This window comes from Chiloscyllium plagiosum, unplaced genomic scaffold (assembly GCF_037043375.1).
Source record: "Chiloscyllium plagiosum isolate Xiang-an unplaced genomic scaffold, Cpla_swu_hap1 HiC_scaffold_20, whole genome shotgun sequence".
NCBI classification, from domain to species: domain Eukaryota; kingdom Metazoa; phylum Chordata; class Chondrichthyes; order Orectolobiformes; family Hemiscylliidae; genus Chiloscyllium; species Chiloscyllium plagiosum.
The window spans coordinates 63,556,927-63,575,886 of record NW_028270158.1 but is presented as its reverse complement, the minus strand read 5'-3'; positions in this window follow the sequence as shown (position 1 = coordinate 63,575,886).

The window sequence follows — 18,960 nt, the reverse complement described above, 5'->3', positions numbered from 1 at the left end:
CCATTCCAGGGATCATCCGTGTGAATCTCCGCTGGACATACACCAGTGCCAGTATGTCCTTCCTGAGGTGTGGGGCTCAAAATTGGACACAATATTCTAAATGGGGCCTAACTAGAGCTTTATAAAGTCTCAGAAGCACATAGCTGCTTTTATATTCCAATCCTCTTGAGATAAATGACAACACTACATTTGCTTTCTTAATCATGGACTCAACTTACAAATTAACCTTTAGAGAATCCTGGACTAGCACTCCCAGGTCCCTTTGTACTTTGGCTTTATAAATTTTCTCATCATTTAAAAAACAGTCCATGCCTGTCTTCTTTTTTCCAAAGTGCAAGGCCTCACATTTGCTCATGTTGACTTTCATCAGCCATTTCCTGGACCACTCTGCTAAACTGTCTAAATCTTTCTGCAGCCTCCCCACCTCCTCAGTATGACCTGCCTGTCCACCTAACTTTGTATCATCGTCAAATTTCACCAGAATGCCCCCAGTCCCTTCATCCAGATCATTAATATATAAAGTGAACAGCTGCGGCCCCAACACTGAGCCCTGCGAAACACCACTTGTCACCAGCTACCATTCCAAAAAAGAACCTTTTATCCCAATCTCTGCCTTCTGTCAGATGGCCAATCCCCAATCCATGCCAATAGCTCACCTTGAACACCATGGGTCTTCACCTTACTCAGCAGCTTCCTTATCAAAGGCACCTTGTCAAAGGCCTTTTGGAAATGTAGATAGATAACATCCACTGGGTTTCCCTGGTCTAACCTACTTGTTACCTGTTCAAAGAATTCTAACAGGTTTGTTAGGCACGACCTCCCCTTACTAAATTCATGCTAATTCATTCTAATCCGATCCTGCACTTCCAAGAATTAAGAAATCTCATCCTTAATGATGGATTCTGGAATTTCACCAACAACCGAGGCTAGGCTAATCGGCCTATAATTTTCCATCTTTTGTCTTGTGAGCAGTCCCGTGTCCACTCCTGCTCAGCTTGCGCCACGCCTATTCACGTGGTAAGGTTTTAAAACAGTCATTAACCGTCCAGCAGCCCCTCTCCCTCTCTCCTTGCAGCTCCTGAAAAAATGCATGCCTGATTCTGAGCACGGTGGCTCAGTGGTTAGCACTGCTGCCTCACAGCTCCAGGGACCTGGGTTCGATTCCAGCCTTGGCCAACTGTCAGTGTGGAGTTTGCACATTCTCCCTGTCTCTGTGTGGGTTTCCTCCGGGTGCTCCAGTTTCCTCCCACAATCCAAATATGTGCAGGTCAGGTGAATTGGCCATGCTAAATTGCCCGTAGTGTTAGGTGCATTAGTCAGGGGTAAATGTGGGGAATGGGTCTGGGTGGGTTACTCCTTGAAGGGTCAGTGTGGACTTGTTGGGCCAAAGGGCCTGTTTCCATACTGTAGGGAATCTATCTATCTTAAGATGGAAACGTACCTCCTGGTAGCCCTGCTCCTCTCTCCTCATAGCTCCCGAATAAATTGAGTTATCTTCAATGACTGACTCATCGGTTTGCTATATTCATTAATACCGGGTTCCTATTCATTCATTCATAACCCTTTACTAACCCATTATTTGCTATAACATGGTTTCATTCATTCATCCATAAAACTGTGGTTCTGTAGTATATTTTACTATTACAAGATATTCCAAGTTAAAGCAACCCTTTCTACCATGACTGCTTTTCCATACCTTCAATTCCTATCAGCTCTTGCTACAAGCAGTGTATAGGCCTATTTAGCTCCAAATCAGTGTAGCAAATTCAGAACAATACCACCCCACCATCATGTCTCCACGAAATATTATAATATTCATCAGCCCTTACCAACTATCTCTTGGACTAAGTTAAAAATCACACAACACCAGGTTATGGTCCAACAGGTTTATTTGGAAACACTAGCTTTTGGAGCGCTGCTCCTTCATCAGGTGGTTGTCCAGCACCTCCAAATCATCTATTGGACTGGAACAGATTGCAGAACCCCAAACATTTTCCCCAATTAGCATGCACTTATTAAATACCTTTTAACTGGGCCAGTATCCCTTTAAGAAACTAAGTGTCAAAACAACGCTTATGTGAAATTGCATGAATGAATGAAACTCACACCGGCAAATAGTAAACAAATCTCCAACCCAGCTGCGGTAATCGGTTTAATATCCTCTATTCTGTTATTAGTACAGGTAGATTTTTAACTTATTTAGAGCATATCAGCCTAGCCTCTTTTATTGTCTTAAAAGACAAAAGGACGCAACATCGAGGGCCGAAGGGCCTGTACTGCGCTGTAATGTTCTATGACTAGTACCTCTTAATTATGCAAGCAGACAGGACAGACACACTTAATCCTATCAGGAGGAGTAGCGAGCACTGAGCCCATGTTTTAACCCATCTCCTATCTTCCGGGACAGAAGGCCTCCAAACCTTTGTGTACTGTAAATAAAACAATGTAACACCAGAGTAATGAAACTTTATTCTATGTAAGAACTGTGTACAAAGCGGCTATTGTAAGAACTGTATTTCTGGATTCTATTGCTACTTTGAACTTGTGCTATTTGCGGTTGCTGAATAAAGAGGCTATTTTCCCTACTCACTGATTGATACCACAGGGTCATCTATTTCTTCTGGGAAAAGTTTGAGTTTGTCTTCTACTGGTAATTTTTCAACCCTATTTACCTCATTGAGTGGGATGTTCTTTGGTCATTTGTTTTCCTAAGCTGCATCCTGCTTTGGCACATGTTCTGAAAGTGACTTATTATTTTACAAGAAAAGCTTTTAGGCTGTAATGCCTGGCCACTGGTCACAATTGTGAGGTTTCTTTGCTTCAAGGACTCTTAGTGTTTGGTCTGCCCTACCTGCTGTGTGGCTTATTATTTCTGCCTTTTATAGCTCTAGAATTGATTAGAGTCTGAAGATTTCCTATAACACATTTGATGTTCTCCCCTGAGGGTTGATAAGTGTGACTTCCACATGTCTGTTTTACTCACCATCTGTAGGGCTTTCTTTAGAGTCAGGTCTTCTTTGGATTGTAATAATTCTGACAAAGACTCAGCAACAATGTCTACAATGATTTGGTCTCTTACAGTCTCTGCTTTTTTCCAACTGTTAGGTCACTGCAGTCACATTTCTGTGGTAGTCTGTAGAGATCACAGAGTCACAAAGCTGTACAACAGTGAAACTGACCCTTCAGTCCACCTCATCCATGCTGACCAAATATCAAATTAATCTCATCCCATTTGCCAACATTTGGCCCATATCACCCTAAACCCTTCCTATTCATATACCTATTTTGGTGCCTTTTAAATGTTGTAATTGTACCAGCCTTCATCACTTCCTCTGGCAGCTCATTCCATACACGCACCGCCCTCTGTGTGAAAAAGTTGCCCCTTAGCTCCTTTTAAAATCTTTTCCCTCTCACCCTAAACCAATGCCCTCTAGTTTGGGACTTGACTACCCTGGAGAAAAGGCTTTTGCTATTCACCCTATCCACGCACCTCATGATTTTATAAACTTCTACAAGGTCGCCCCTCAGCCTCCGATGCTCCAGGGAAAACAACCCCAGCCTATCCAGCCTCTTCCTATAGCTGAAACCCTCCAACCTGGCAACATCTTGTAAACCTTTTCTGAACCCTTTCAAGTTTCACAACATCCTTCCTCCTGGAGACCAGAATTGAATGCAGTATTCCAAAATGGCCTAACCAATGTCCTGTATAACCGCAATGTGACCTACCACTTCCTATAATCAATACTCTGACCAACAAAGGCAAATGTAACAAATGTCTTCTTCACTATCCTGTCTACCTTCAATTCTACTTTCAAGGAGATATGAACCTGCACTCTCAGGTCTCATTGTTCAGCAACACTCTCCAGGACGTTACCATTAGGTATATTAGTCCTACCCTGATTTAACTTTCCAAAATGCAGCTCCTCATATTAATATAAATTAAACTTCATCTGCCACTCCTCAGCCCATTGGCCCATCTGATTAAGATCCCATTGTACTCTGAGGTAACCTTCTTCGCTGTACACTATGCCTCCAATTATGGTGTCATCTGCAAACTTACTCACTATACCGCCTATGTTCACATTCAAATTATTTATATAAATAACAAAAAGCAATGGACCCAGCATCGATCCTTGTGGCACATCACTGATCACAGGCCTCCAGTCTGAAAAGACATCCTCCACCACCACCCTCTGTCTACTACCTTTGAGCCAGTTCTGTATCCAAATAATTAGCTCTACCTGTATTCCATGTGATCTAACCTTGCTCACCAGTCTACCATGAGGAACCCTGTTGAACACCTCAATGAAGTCCATATAGATCACATCTACCGCTCTGCCCTCATCAATCCTCTTTGTTATTTCTTCAAAAAACTCAATTAAGTTAGTGAAGTACGATTTCCCATGCACAAATCCAAGTTGACTATCTCTAATCAGTCCTTGCCTTTCCAAATACATGTAAATCTTGTTCCTCAGGATTCCCTCCACCAACTTACCCACCACCGATGTCAGGCTCACTGGTCTATAGTTTCCTGAGTTTTCCTTACCACCTTTCTTAATTAGTGGCACCGCGTTAGCCAACCTCCATCACAAATGAAGTCATCTATAGGTTCACTTGGATGCTACATTCATCTGTTAACTCTTTCAAGACTTTTATTTGCCCTGAGGTTGGAATATATGATAAAGAGTACCTCTTTGACTGTTTTGTTGCTTTTCCCCATTCAGTCAACAATATCGTTGTTTGTTATCTTCCCAGTTGTGTAGGAAAAACACTTAGTTGTTCAGGTTCTGACAATGTATTCAATTTAGAAAGTGTTCTACATCTCAACAATTTTTTCCCCAGGATGTCCAATATTATGCTTGACCCATCTCTAGAATTGGATCACCCTGGCAATACTATTTCTAATGCCATAGCTTCCTATTGTGATAATATATTTTATTTTCTTTATATACTTTATATTATATTAATTATGATTCTCCTGTATGCTTCACTGCTTTACGAGAGGGTTTTTCCACTCTCCATGGCTTTAATGGAAGATTTCAGCTATAAATCTCTCCCTCTTGGACCAAGATTGCTCGTATCTTTAACTTGTCCAATGTTTATCAGCTGGAAATGTAGCCTTACAATTTCCTTGATGTTCCATTCTCAGATTAGGTTAGGTTCAGAGTTTGTTCATCTGCCTCATTATGTCTAAACTGATGCCCGATTTAGATTGCAACTTCTTGTTAAATTCTGGCCCTTTCAGTCTGGATCACTGCGTGTTTAAAGGTTCCCCTTTGTATTCCCAGTGTTGAAACAAGCAGTTTCTGATTTCTAATTGCCCACTGGTTGAACTCGGACTCGGGAGTGCGTCAACAGACCTCAGCTTTGTCATACAGAATGTATTGTTAGCTAGGAGCCGCAAATGTCTTCATTTCTAGAGCATCATCAATCAGATCTGAAAAGCTTTCTGATGATCTTTAATTTTCTTCAGTGATGATTGTTGCTAGGAGGATTTTTTGTTTGGGGGAGGGGGCATTCTCTACAATCAGCTGTATCTGGTTTCCTTGAAATCTTCTAAGCTTTCAGTCTGACTGCCTAGCTGGGGAAGTGTTAAATTTTCAGCTCCCATGATGATTACCATGCAGCATGTGCTGCCATTTGAAACTTTGGTGTGGGTTCTTTAGCAGCTTACGTGGTTTACTGCAAAGATAGACATCTTGTTGTCTGCTGAGAAGAGTCTTGTCGAGGTAAAAATGATATCATTTATTTGCATCTGATTATTTACTGGTCATAAGAATCAGTTCTACATTGCTACAAAGACTGTTGAGAGGACCTCACCTTAACTCTGTCTCCCATGAGATTCTACTTTATCATAAAATCCCTACAGTGTCGAAGTGGGCCATTCGGCCCATTGAGTCCACACCAACCCTCGAAAGAGCAGCCCTCCTAGACCCTCTCCGTGTAACCCTGCATGTTCCATGGCTAATCGACCTTGCCTGCACACCCCTGGACACTGGGGACAATTTAGCATAATCGATCCACCTAACCTGCACATCTTTGACCTGTGGGCGGAAACTAGAGCAGGCAAAGGAAACCTATGCAGGCACAGGGAGAACGTGCAAACTCCACACAGAGAGTTGCCTAAGGCTGGAATTGAACCTGGGTTCCTGGGGCTATGAGGCAGCAGTGTTAACCACTGAGCAACTGTGCCGCTAAAATTCTTGACTTGCTGTCCCTATACTTGGAGAACTGGATACTGCTACTAAGCAGTTGCAGTGAGTTGCTCCTAGCTCCCACAGCATTTTTATTTATTCACAATGATGTCTATCAGGCCAGCATATATTGCCCATTGGGCAGCTAAGAGTCAACCACATTGTTGTGGGTCTAGATTCACATGCTGGCCAGACCACATAAGGGTCGCAGTTTCCTTCAACACAATTAGCAAAGCAGACGGGCTTTTCCAACATGGTCATCATAAGATACCAGAATGAGATTTGAACTCATGTCCTCAGAATATTAGCTGGACCTTTGAATTAATCATCTAGTAATGTACCAAGTTAAAAATCATACAACACCAGGTTATAGATTAGACTACTTACAGTGTGGAAACAGGCCCTTCAGCCCAACAAGTCCACACCGACCCCACCGAAGCGCAACCCACCCAGACCCATTCCCCCACATTTACCCCTTCAACTAACATTGCGGGCAATTTAACTTGGCCAATTCACCTAACCTGCACATTTTTGGACTGTGGGTTTAATTGGAAGCACAGTAGCTTTCGGAGCGACGCTCCTTCATCAGGTGGTTGTGGAGGACACAATTATGAGACACAGAATTTATAGCAAAAGTTTACAGTGTGATGTAACTGAAATTAAACATTGAAAAATACCTTGATTGTTTGTTAAGTCTCTCATCTGTTAGAATTACCATGATAGTTTCACTTCTTTCATATGTAAATGGCAAAACTTTTTTTAAAAGTTACATTCTCAGGTGATTTGTAACAATTGGTGCAAGCTAGATAATATGTTGAAGGTTTAGCCCCCTGCGTTCTGTTGTCTGTGCCATAAGGTTTGACTGATTCTAATCTAAAAAACGAGTTAACAGAGTCTTACGTGGATTCATGCAGTTTTGAGCAAAGTACAATGTAACTCTTCAAGTACAAATTCACCCACAAATGTATATGTGTGCGTGTGTGTGTGTGTGTGCATGTGTGTGTGCGTGCATGCGTCTATGGTGGGGGGTTGTGAGTGTCTGTGAGAGAGAGTGTGTATGTGTGTGTGAGTGAGTGTAAAGGGGTCTAAGTCTGTGAGAGGGTGCATGTGTGAGTGTGGGAGTGAGTGTGTCTGCTGTCTGTGCGTATAGTGCAATGGTGGTCACCTATAATGTGACATGAACCCAAGGTCCCGGTTGAGGCCTTCCCTATGGGTACCGAACTTAACTATCAGCCTCTGCTCGGCCACTTTTCGCTGCTGCCTGTCCCGAAGTCTGCTTTGGAGGATGGTCACTGGAAGGCCCAAGGTCGAAAATCCTGGACCACTGAAGTGTTCTCCAACTGGGAAATGTTCCTGTCTGCTGATTGTTGTGCCCATTCATCCGTTGCTGTAGCCTCTGCTCGGTCTCACCAATTTACCATGCCTCAGGGTATCTTTGCCTGCAGTGTATAAGATAGACAACGTTGGCTGAATCACATGAGTACCTGCCACGTACATGGTGGGAGGTGTCCCCACATGTTATGGTGGTATCCACGTCCACACTCTGACACGTCTTGCAGTGCCTACCGTGACAGGGTTGTATGGAGTTGTCCTGAAAGCCGGGCAGTTTGCTACAATGATCTGTTTGAGGTTTGATAGTTGTATAAAGGTGAGCAGTGGAGGTGTGGGGTAGGTCTTGGCGAGGTGCTCATCCTCACTGATAATGTGTTGTAGGTCGTGAAGAACATGGCACAGTTTTTCAGCTCCTGGGAAGTATTGAACAACGAAGGGTACCCTGTCAGTTGCAGCCCGTGTCTGTCTCCAGCGGAGGTCATTATGGTTCCTTGCTGTGGCACGTCGGAACTGGCAGTCGATGAGTTGAGCATTGTACTCCCTTCTTATGAGGGCATCCCTGAGTACTTCTAGGTGCCCGTTATGTTCCTCCTCATCTGAGCAGATCCGGTGTATGCGTAGGGCTTGTCCATAGGAGATGGCTGTTTTAATATGTTTCGGGTGGAAGCTGGAGAGGTTGTCTGTGGGTTTGCAGTACAGTGTGGTGCTGAGGTGTCCATCCTTGATTGAGATGCATGTGTCCAAGAATGAGACAGATAGTAGAGAGTAGACCATGGTGAGTTTGATGGTAGGATGAAACTTATTGATATCACTGTGTAGTTTTATCAGTGAATCCTCGCCATGGGTCCAGAGGAAGAAAATGTCGTCAATGTACCTGGCATATAATATTGGCTTGAGGTCCTGGGTAGAGAAGAAGTCTTGTTCAAACCTGTGCTTGAAGATGTTGGCATATTGGGGTGCAAATTTGGTCCCCATGGCTGTTCCTTGTGTCTGGATGAAGAATTGGTTGTCAAAGGTAAAGACGTTGTGATCGAGGATAAAGCGGATGAGTTGTAGGATGGTGTTCGGAGATTGGCAGTTGTTGGTGTTGAGTACTGAGGCTGTTGCCGCGATGCCATCATTGTGGGGGATGCTGGTGTAGAGTGCGGAAACGTCCATTGTGACGAGGAATGTTCCCGGTTCGGCTGGTCCGTGGGTGCTGAGTTTCTGTAAGAAATCCGTAGTGTCGTAACAGAAGCTGGGGATCCCATTTACAATGGGTTTCCAAATGCCTTTGACATAGCCAGAGAGATTCTCACACAGGGTCCCATTGCCTTTTACGATGGGACGTCCTGGTGTATTGGCTTTGTGTATCTTTGGAAGGCAGTAGAAGTCGCCTTTACGAGAAGTATGTGGGATGAAGGCGCGTAGGGAACTCTGAAGGACTGGGTCCAAAGTCCTGATCAATGTGTTTAGTGCATGGGTGTGCTCTTTGTTCAGCTCAGCCAGTAGTTGCCTGTAGTGTTCCTGGTTGTTCAGTTGTCGGTACACTTCCTTGCAGTAATCTGTCCTACTCTGAATGATGATGGCTCCTCCTTTATCTGCTGGTTTGATGACAATGTTGTGATTGGTTTTGATGGTGTTGTGCTGTGATTGGGTGATATTTTTCTCTACCTTGTGGGTACGGCTGATGATGGTTTGAGCATGCATGCCAAGCCAGGGCAGCGGCCCTCTGGTGGGGTCCAAGTTTACTCCTTCTTTGGTCACTCCTCTACAGATCCCTGTGATGACTGTTCCGGTTCATCAGTGGGCTTGTTGGGATCACTGCCGGCACCTTGAAAGAATTCCCGGAATCTCATTCGTCTGATGAACTCTCCTCTGTGTCTGCTGCAAGAACCAAGGGGTCCATTTTGGGACTTCAATCTCTTCCGGTCGAAGGGTGTGGTCCGATATGTAGACGATCGACTTTCCCGCAGCGATAATGTTATCCACTGTGGTGCCAAGGTGGGCTTCGCTACTACTAGTGAGAATGCCAAGTTCCTCCAGTTTTTTGTTCTTGGTGTGCATGTACGTGGTGTCGCTTTTTCACCTTGTCTGTTTGGCAATGTCGCATAATTATACTGCTGTATCCTGAGCACAGGATGAGAGTGTGGACGCCATCTGAATTTCAAGGTTGTGGCGCCTGCTGTAGGGTTGGTGCACGAGAGGGTTGAAGAGTTTACGAGAGGTGCGGTGGCAAAGTTTCTCTGCGTAGTCTGTGTTGTAGGTCCACTTGAGCAGGTTCGGGATCTGTAGTTCTTTTGGGATCATTCCTGCTTCCCTGCGTTTCTGTAGAAACTTGACGTCTGTGTCGATATGTGCGATCTTCTTGGAGATCCTCTCCACTTTAAGCCGGCAGTTAGTGGTGTCGATGGTAGTCATGATTTGGAGATTTCGGTGTTGGACTGGAGTGTACAAAGTTAAAAATCACACAACACCAGGTTATAGTCCAACAGGTTTAATTGGAAGCACTAACTTTCGGAGTGCTGCTCCTTCATCAGGTGGCTGTGGAGGACACAATTGTAAGACACAGAACTTATAGCAAAAGTTTACAGTGTGATGTAACTGAAATTATACATTGAAAAATACCTTGATTGTTTTTTATGTCTCTCATCTGTTAGAATTACCATGATAGTTTCACTTCTTTCATATGTAAATGGCAAACCTTTTTTAAAAAGTTACATTCTCAAGTGAACTGTAACAGTTGGTGTCAGGCCAGATAATATGTTGAAGGTGTTAGCCTGCTGTGTTCTGCTGTCTGTGCCATAATGTTTAGATTGATTATAATCTAAAAAAATGAGTTAACAGAGTCTTGCGTGGATTCATGTAGTTTTTGAGCAAATACAATATAACTCTGCAAATACAAATTCACTTCACAAACGTATATCATATGTGTATGTTTGTGCGTGTGTGTGTCTGAGGTGGGGGTTGTGAGTGTCTGTGAGAGAGAGTGTATATGTGTGTGTGAGTGTAAAGGGGTCTGTGTGTGTGTGTGTGTGTGTGTGTGTAAAATGCAATGGTGGTCACCTGTAGTGTGACATGAACCCAAGGTCTCGGTTGAGGCCCTCCCTATGGTTACCGAACTTAACTATCAGCCTCTGCTTGGCCACTTATCTTTGCTGCCTGTCCCAAAGTCCACCTTGGAGGATGGTCACCCGAAGGTCCGAAGTCGAATGTCCTGGATCACTGAAGTGCTCCCCAACTGGGAGCGAACACTCCTGTCTATTGATTGTCTAGTGATAATACCATTAGGCTATCACCTCACCTCTTCCTCCAACTCCTCATCACAACGGGTGGTGCTTATATCAATAAAACATTAATCCTTTCAAACCAATACAAGAAAATAAAACAGTCAAAAGCTCCACTTTTAAAAAACCTCCTCATGTTGATAACTTTGGTCTCTGCTCCCTGTTGAGATTTAGATTCTGCTCCTGTTTTGTGTATGAATTGGTAAGATGGTTTTCTCGACGTTAAAGCTGCTGTGTAAAAAGCGAGTTGTTGTTCTCTTTAATCCTCTGCTGTACCCAACCCCCTTCTTGCACCCGTGGGACTGTACAGACTGAGCAATAAAACAGCTATAAAAAGTCAAGGAGGCTTTTATTTGGGGGGGGGGGGGGGGTTTGGAGGGTGGGGTGGATGCATTGTACGTGGGGTAGTGAAGAAAATTCATGAGAAATGAGCTGAAAAGAAGTGTGCTGAATAATACTTTCATATCACTTTGTTAACAACAATTATTTAATGAATCTCTGTAATCTGAATGAAATGACTTATCTTCACTCTTTACAGTGCACACAGGGTATCAATTAAATTGCTCAAAGGTCTAACAAAAGCCAGCTGTTGACAGATCATTGACAAATGTATTGAATGATTGTTGCACCAAGACTTTTACAGACACTTGCTGATTCCTTAAGGCTTTAGGAAATAAAAGTGGGATTGATTTTGATGTTTATTCTCAAGAAAATTTATGTCTGTTTAAAGTCATGTTCGAAAAAAATCACTAAAATTGTTCTCTGAACCTGCTGTCATTTTGGCAAAAAATTGTGTTGGTTGAGAGCAGGCTGCAGTATTTAATTTACATTAACTGTTTAAAAACGAAAGAGTAGTGTACATATTAGTAGTTTTGGGGCGGTATGGTGGCTCAGTGGCATTGCTGCCTTACAGCGTCAGGGACCCATGTTCGATTCCAGCCTCGGGCGACTGTCTGTGTGGAGTTTGTATATTCTCCCTGAGTCTGAGTGGGTTTCCTCCCACAATCCAAAAATGTGCAGGTTAGGTAGATTGGCTATGCTAAGTAGTCCATAGTGTTAGGTACATTAGTCAAGGGGAAATGGGAGTGGGTGGGTTACTTTTCGGAGAGTCAGTGTGTACTTGTGGGGCCAAAGGGCCTGTTTCCACACTGTAGGAAATCTAATCTAATCAACAGCACTGTGGCAGCATAATGCACAGGCTCCTCAGTCCAGGGGCCTGTTGCTTATCTACTCTGTTCGCCTTTACTATGTCTTTTTTTTCTGTTTTTAATGTTTTTCAGTTAGTATCGATAGTACAGATAACATCAAATTCATTTTACTGTCATTTGGAAGCTCCAGCCGTGAGTGTCTCCTGAGCGGCTGTTGCTTCTGGCAGTCCGAAGTGGTGGTCTTTCCCGGTGTGCGTTGGTGTCGGCCTGCAGAGAGCGGTCTCCAATGGAACGGTTTGTCCCGGTTTGAGATCTTGACGGCGGTTCGACGCAATCTTAATCTTCAGCAAGCGCTTCCGGCTTGGTGTTCCCACGTCTCGGCAGGCCGTTTCTCCATGGGTGGCTGTCTTGCCCTGGCTCAGCGATCCGACAGTCCAGCATTTTTTTTTACGTGGCGTTCTTGGCTGAGGTTTTTTTCAGAGGCTCTCGGCCCGATGGATTGGCATCCCAGCATTTTAGCTTTCATCTCGTTGTGTCACTGTCATTGTGGATGTGGTTCTCAGTCCAGCTGTGTCCATCGTCTCCTGATCGGATTTCTTGGAGACCAGGAACCTTCAAATGGACCTTTGACTTATGTTTACATTTTGTAACTTTCGATTTTATCATGCCATGATAGGGCAACTTAGAACACTTTTCGTAGTAATTTCTCTTGTACAAAATACATATGACATTAAATTCTAAATTCTATTGTTTAATCAGTATATTTAAATGCACACACATGAGGTTGAAGGGGATTCCTTGCAAGGTTGTTAAACTTAGTCAATGCTCTTTTAGTAGGGTTGTACTGTAGGCCCCCAAATAGTCGATGGGACTTAGAGGAACACATATGCAGGGAGATTGGGGAAACTTGTAGGAGATAGGCTGAGAAGTGGCAGATGGAGTTTAATTCAGATAAATGCGAGTGCTGTATTTTGGGAAAGCAAATCTTAGCAGCACTTATACACTTAATGGTAAGGTCCTAGGGAGTGTTGCTGAACAAAGAGACCTGAGAGTGCAGGTTCATAGCTCCTTGAAAGTGGAGTCGCAGGTAGACAGGATAGTGAAGAAGGCGTTTGGTATGTTTTCCTTTACTGGTCAGGGTATTGCGTACAGGAGTTGGGAGGTTATGTTGCGGCTGTACAGGACATTGGTTAGGCCACTGTTGGAATATTACGTGCAATTCTGGTCTCCTTCCTATCGGAAAGATGTTGTGAAACTTGAAAGGGTTCAGAAAAGATTTACAAGGATGTTGCCAGGGTTGGAGAATTTGAGCTATAGGGAGAGGCTGAACAGGCTGGTGGGGCTGTTTCCCCTGGAGCGTCGGAGGCTGAGGGGTGACATTATAGAGGTTTATAAAATTATGAGGAGCATGGATAGGATAAATAGACAAAGTCTTTTCCCTGGGGTTGGGGAGTGCAAAACTAGAGGGCATAGGTTTAGGGTGAGAGGGGAAAGATATAACAGAGACCTAAGGGGCAACTTTTTTCACACAGAGAGTGGTACGTGTATGGAATGAGCTGCCACAGGAAGTGATGGAGGCTGGTACAATTGTTACATTTAAAAGGCATTTGGGTGGGTATTTGAATAGGAAGGGTTTGGAGGGATATGGGCCAGGTGCTGGCAGGTGGGACTAGATTGGGTTGGGATATCTGGTCAGCCTGGACGAGTTGGACCGAAGATCTGTTTCCATGCTGTACTATGTACTATGACTCTAATAGGGTTGTCATGGTAGGGGATTTTAATTTTCTGTGACTGTGACTGCCATAGCATTAAGGGCTTGGATGGGGTGAAATTTGTGAAGTGCGTTCAGGAAAGTCTCTTCAAGCAGTACCTAGAGGGTCCTACTTGAGGAGGGGCAAAACCCGACCTACTCTTGGCAAATAGGGCAGGATAGGTGACTGAGGTGGCAGTAGGGGAGCACTTTGGACCAGTGATCATAGTTCTATTAATTTTAAAATAGTTATGGTGAGGGACAAAACTGGTCCACAGCTTCAAGTGCTAAACTGGGGCAAGGTGAATTTTGATGGAATTAGACAGGAGTTTGCAGGGGTTGATCGGAGGAGTTTGTTTCCAGGTAAAGGGACCTCTGGCAAGTGGGAGGCCTTTAAAAATTAGATAGCTAGAGTTCAAGGTCTATTATGTTCCTTTGGGGGTGAAAGGCAAGGTTAGCAGAAAAAGGGAGCCCTGGATGGCAAGAGATATTGAGGCTTTGACCAAAAAAAAGGGAGTTATGGCTCAGGTACAGGCAACTGGGATCAAGGGAATCCCTGGAAATATGTAGGTGATACAGGAGTTTACTGAAGAAGGAAATCAGGAGGGCGAAAAGGGGGCCGAAGATAGCCTTGACTGAGAAGATTATGGTGAATCCAAAGAGGTTCTTTGATGGTAGGAAGCAGAGGGTAATAGTGGAAGGATGCTTGTCAGACTGGGGACCTGTGACTAGTGGAATGCCTTGGGGTCAGTGCTGGGTACATTACTGTTTGTTATCTGGATCAATGATTTGGATGGGAATGTACAAGGCATGATTAATAAGTTTGCAGATGACACTATCGTGGACAGTGGGGAAGGTTATCAGAAATTGCAGCAGGATCTTGATCAGCTGGGGAAGTGGGCCGAGAAATGGCAGGTGGAGTTTAATATAAATAAGTGTGAGGTCTTGCATTTTGTAAAGTCAAATCAAGATAGGAGTTTCGTGGTGAATGTTAGAACCTTAAGGAGTGTGGTGGAACAGAGGGACCTTGGAGTTCAGGTGCATGGTTCTCTGAAAGTGGAGTCCCAGGTAGACAGGGCAGTGACGAAGGCTTTTGCCACACTGACCTTCATCAGTCAGGGCACTGAGTATAGAAATTGGGAAGTTATGTTGCAGTTATACATGATATTGGTGAGGCCATGCTTGCAGTACTGTGTTCAGTTTTGGTCACCTTGTTATAGGAAGGATGTTATTAAACGAGAAAGAGTGCAGAAGAAATTTACAAGGATGTTGCCAGGACTCAAGGCTCTGAGTAATACGGAGAGGTTGGATAAGCTAAGACATTTTTCTTTAGAGTGTGGGAGGCTGTGGTGGGAACTTACAGAAGTGAATAAGATCATGAACGGTATGGATAGGGTGAATGTACTCAGTCTTTTTCTCAGTTTTGAAGAATCGAGGATGAGAGGGCAACAGTTTAAGGTTAGAGGGGAAAGAATAAAAGGGAGCTGAGGGGAAACCTTTTTACACAGAGGGTGGTACGCATATAGAATTAGGTGCCAGCGGAAGTGGTTGAGGCAGGTACATTAACAACATTTAAAAGACATTTGGACAAACACATGGATAGGGAAGATTTAGAAGGATATGGGCCATCAGCAGGGAAATGGGGTTAGTGTGGGTGGACATTTGGGTTGGCATGGACTAGTTTGGGCCAAAGGGCCTGTCTCCATGCTGCAGGACTCTGTGACTCTATGATAAGTCGTGAATGGGAAATGAGTACAAAGTGCAAAAAGATAACAAAATGGTGCAGGGAATCAGTGCTCCATTCATCCAGTCAATTGCACAAATGTGGTGCTTCTACAATGTAAATGTTAACAGAATGCTGCTCGGTTTAACTCAAGAGCAGTTGAATATGGAAGGGTCATAAGACCGTGAGCAATAGGATCAGGTATTCAGCCTCTAGAGCCAGCCCCGCCATTCAATAGCTTGATGCCTAATCCAACATGGCTCACGTCCACTTTCCTGCCTTTACCGCATAACCCTTGATTCCTGACTCATCAAGAATCTGTCTATCTCAGCCGTTCATATACACAAGGACTCTGCCCTCACAGCTCTCTGTGGCAAGGAGTTCTGAAGACTGACAAGCATCTGAAGGAAGAAATTCCTTTCTTCTCAGTCCGAAATTGACACACCCTTTATTCTGAGACTGTGTCCTCTGGTCCTAGACCCTGCCATGAGGGGGAAACATCCTCTCGGCCTTCACCCTGTCACACCCCTTAAGGATCCATGATGTTTCAATGAGATCACTTCTCATTCTTCTTAACTCCACTGAGTACAGTGCCAACCTGTATAGCCTTTGCTCAGAAGACAACCTTTCCAACCCAGAGATACCCCATTGAACCTCCTCTGAACTTCTTCGAGGAAATATCGTCCCTTAAATAAGGGGACCAAAACTTGACTCCAGATGTAGTCCAGTAAGGCTTCCCTTATATTCCAATCCCCTTGAAATAAGAGTTAACATTCCATTAGTTTTCCTGATTACATTCTGCATTCGATCACATGGAGTAGAATATAGAATAAAGAACATAGAACAATACAGCACAGTACAGACCCTTCAGCCCACAATGTTGTGCCGAACATTTATCTTAATCTAAGATCAACCTAACCTACACACCCCTCAATTTACTTGTCCAGCATTCACTTAAATGTCCCTAATGTCTCTGACTCTACTATCACCGCTGGCAGTACATTCCACACAACCATCACTCTCTGTATAAAGAACCTACCTCTGACATCTCCCCTCTACCTTCCTCCAATCACCTTAAAATTATGACCCCTCGTGATAGTCATGTCTGCTCTGGGAAAAGTCTCTGGCTATCTACTCTATCTATGCCTCTCATTACCTTGTACATATGTATCAAGTCACCTCTCTTCCTTTCTCTCTTTGGTGTGAAAAGCTCAAGCTCACTCAACCTCTCTTCATAAGACATTCCCTCCAGTTCAGGCAGCATCTTGATAAATCTCCTTTGCATCCTTCCTATAATGAGGTGACCAGAATTGGACACAATATTCCAAGTGTGATCTAACCAGGGTTTCATAGAGCTGCAGCAAAACCTTGTGGCTCTTAAACTCAATCCTCCTCTTAATGAAAGCCAAACCACCATAAGCTTTCTTAACAATCCTATCAACTTGGGTGGCAACTTTGAGGGATCTGTGTACGTTGACCCCAAGATCCTGCTGTTCCTCCACACTGCCACAAATCCCGTCTTTAGCCCTGCATTCAGCATTCAAATTCAACCATCCAAAATGAATCACTTCGCATTTATCCAGGTTGAACTCCACCTGCCACTTCTCACCCCAGCTCTGCATCTTGTCAATGCTTTCTTGTAACCTTCAACAGCCCTTGACACTATCTACAACACCACCAACCTTTGTGTCACCGGCAAACTTACTAACCCACTCTTCCACTTCTTCATCCAAGTCATTTATAAAAACTACAAAGAGCAGAGGCCCAAGAACAGATCCCTCCGGGACACCACTGGTCACTGACCTCCAGGCGGAATATTTTCCATCTGCAACCACTTGCTGTCTTCTTTCAGCCAGCCAATTCTGTATCCAGACCAATGTCCCTGTATCCCATGCTTCCTAACTTTCTGAATGAACCTACCGTGGGGAACCTTATCGAATGCCGTACTGAAATCCATATACACCACATCCACTGCTCAACCTTCGTCAACATGTCTTGTCACATCCTCAAAGAACTCAATAAGTCTTGTGAGGCATGTCCTATCCATCACAAAGCCATGCTGACTATCGTTAATCAAACTATGTTTATCCAAATAGTCATAAATTCTATCTCTCAGAATCCTTTCCAGTACCTTGCTTACTACAGATGTAAGGCTGATTGGTCTGTAATTCCCAGGGATTTCCCTATTCCCTTTCTTGATCAGAGGAACAACATTCACCTCTTTCCAATCAGCCGGTTCTATTCCCGTGGAGAGTGAGGATGCAAAGATCATCACCAGAGGCACAGCAATCTCATTCTTCGCTTCCTGTAGTAACCTTGGATATATCTGGTCCAGCCCTGAGGACTTATCTATCTTGATGCATCCCAGAATTTCCAGCACATCCACTTCCTTGATATCAATCTGTTCAAGCCTATTAACCTGGTCTATGGTATACTCATTATCAACAAGGTCCCTCTCTCTAGTGAATACTGAAGCAAAATACTCATTTAGTGTCTCCCCTACCTCGTCAGACACCAGGCACAAGTTCCCTACACTATCCCTGATTGGCACTAACCTCTCGCTGATCATTCTCTCATTCCTCACTTACATACAGAATGCCTTTGGGTTTTCCCAAATCCTTCCCACCAAAGCTTTTTTGTGTCCCCTCCTAGCTCTCCTTAGTCCATATTTGAGTACTTTCCTAACTACCCAGTAATTCTCTAAAGCTGTGCCACAGGTTGCTTCCTCAACCTTAAGTAAGCTTCCTTCTTCCTCTTGACGAGAAGCTCCTCTTCTCTTGTCATCCAAGGTTCCTTCACCTTCCCATTCCTTGTCTGTCTCATTGGGACAACGTTATCCAATACTTGCTACAAGTGCTCCTTAAAGAACTTCCTCATTTCCGTTGTGTTTTGACCGTAGAACAATTGTTCCCAATTTATACTCCCCAGCTCCTGTCTAACAGCAGTATAATTTCCCTTCCCCCAGTTAAATACCTTCCCATAATATCTGTTCCTATCCCTCTTCATGGCAATGGTAAAGGTGAGGCAGTTGTGGTGACTGTTACTGAAATACTCTCCCAATGAGAGATCTGACACCTGGCCTGGCTCGTTGCCTAGCACCAAATCCAACCTTCTTTCCTGCACACTCTAATTAATAATGCTAATCCCCCTCCTCTTTTACACCCTGACTGTTCTTTTTAAAAGATCTAAATCCTGGAACATCGAGCAACTATTCCTGCTTCTGTGAAATCCATGTCTCTGTTATGGCCACAACATCGTAGTTCCAAATACTGATCCGTGCTCTAAGTTCATCACTCTTCTTCCTGACACTCCTTGCATTGAAACAGACACACTTTAACCCATCCCTTTGCCCTATCAAATGTGTATCCTTCCTGACACATTCTCTGCATTCTATTTCAGCCCGTTCAACAACTACCCTCTCCTCTGATGTATAGCTCTGATTCCCATCCCCCTGCCAAACTAGTTTAAACCCTCCCAAAGTGCTCTAGCAAATCTCCCGCCAGGACATTGGTGCCGCTCCAGTTTAAGTGCAACCTATCCTTCGTGT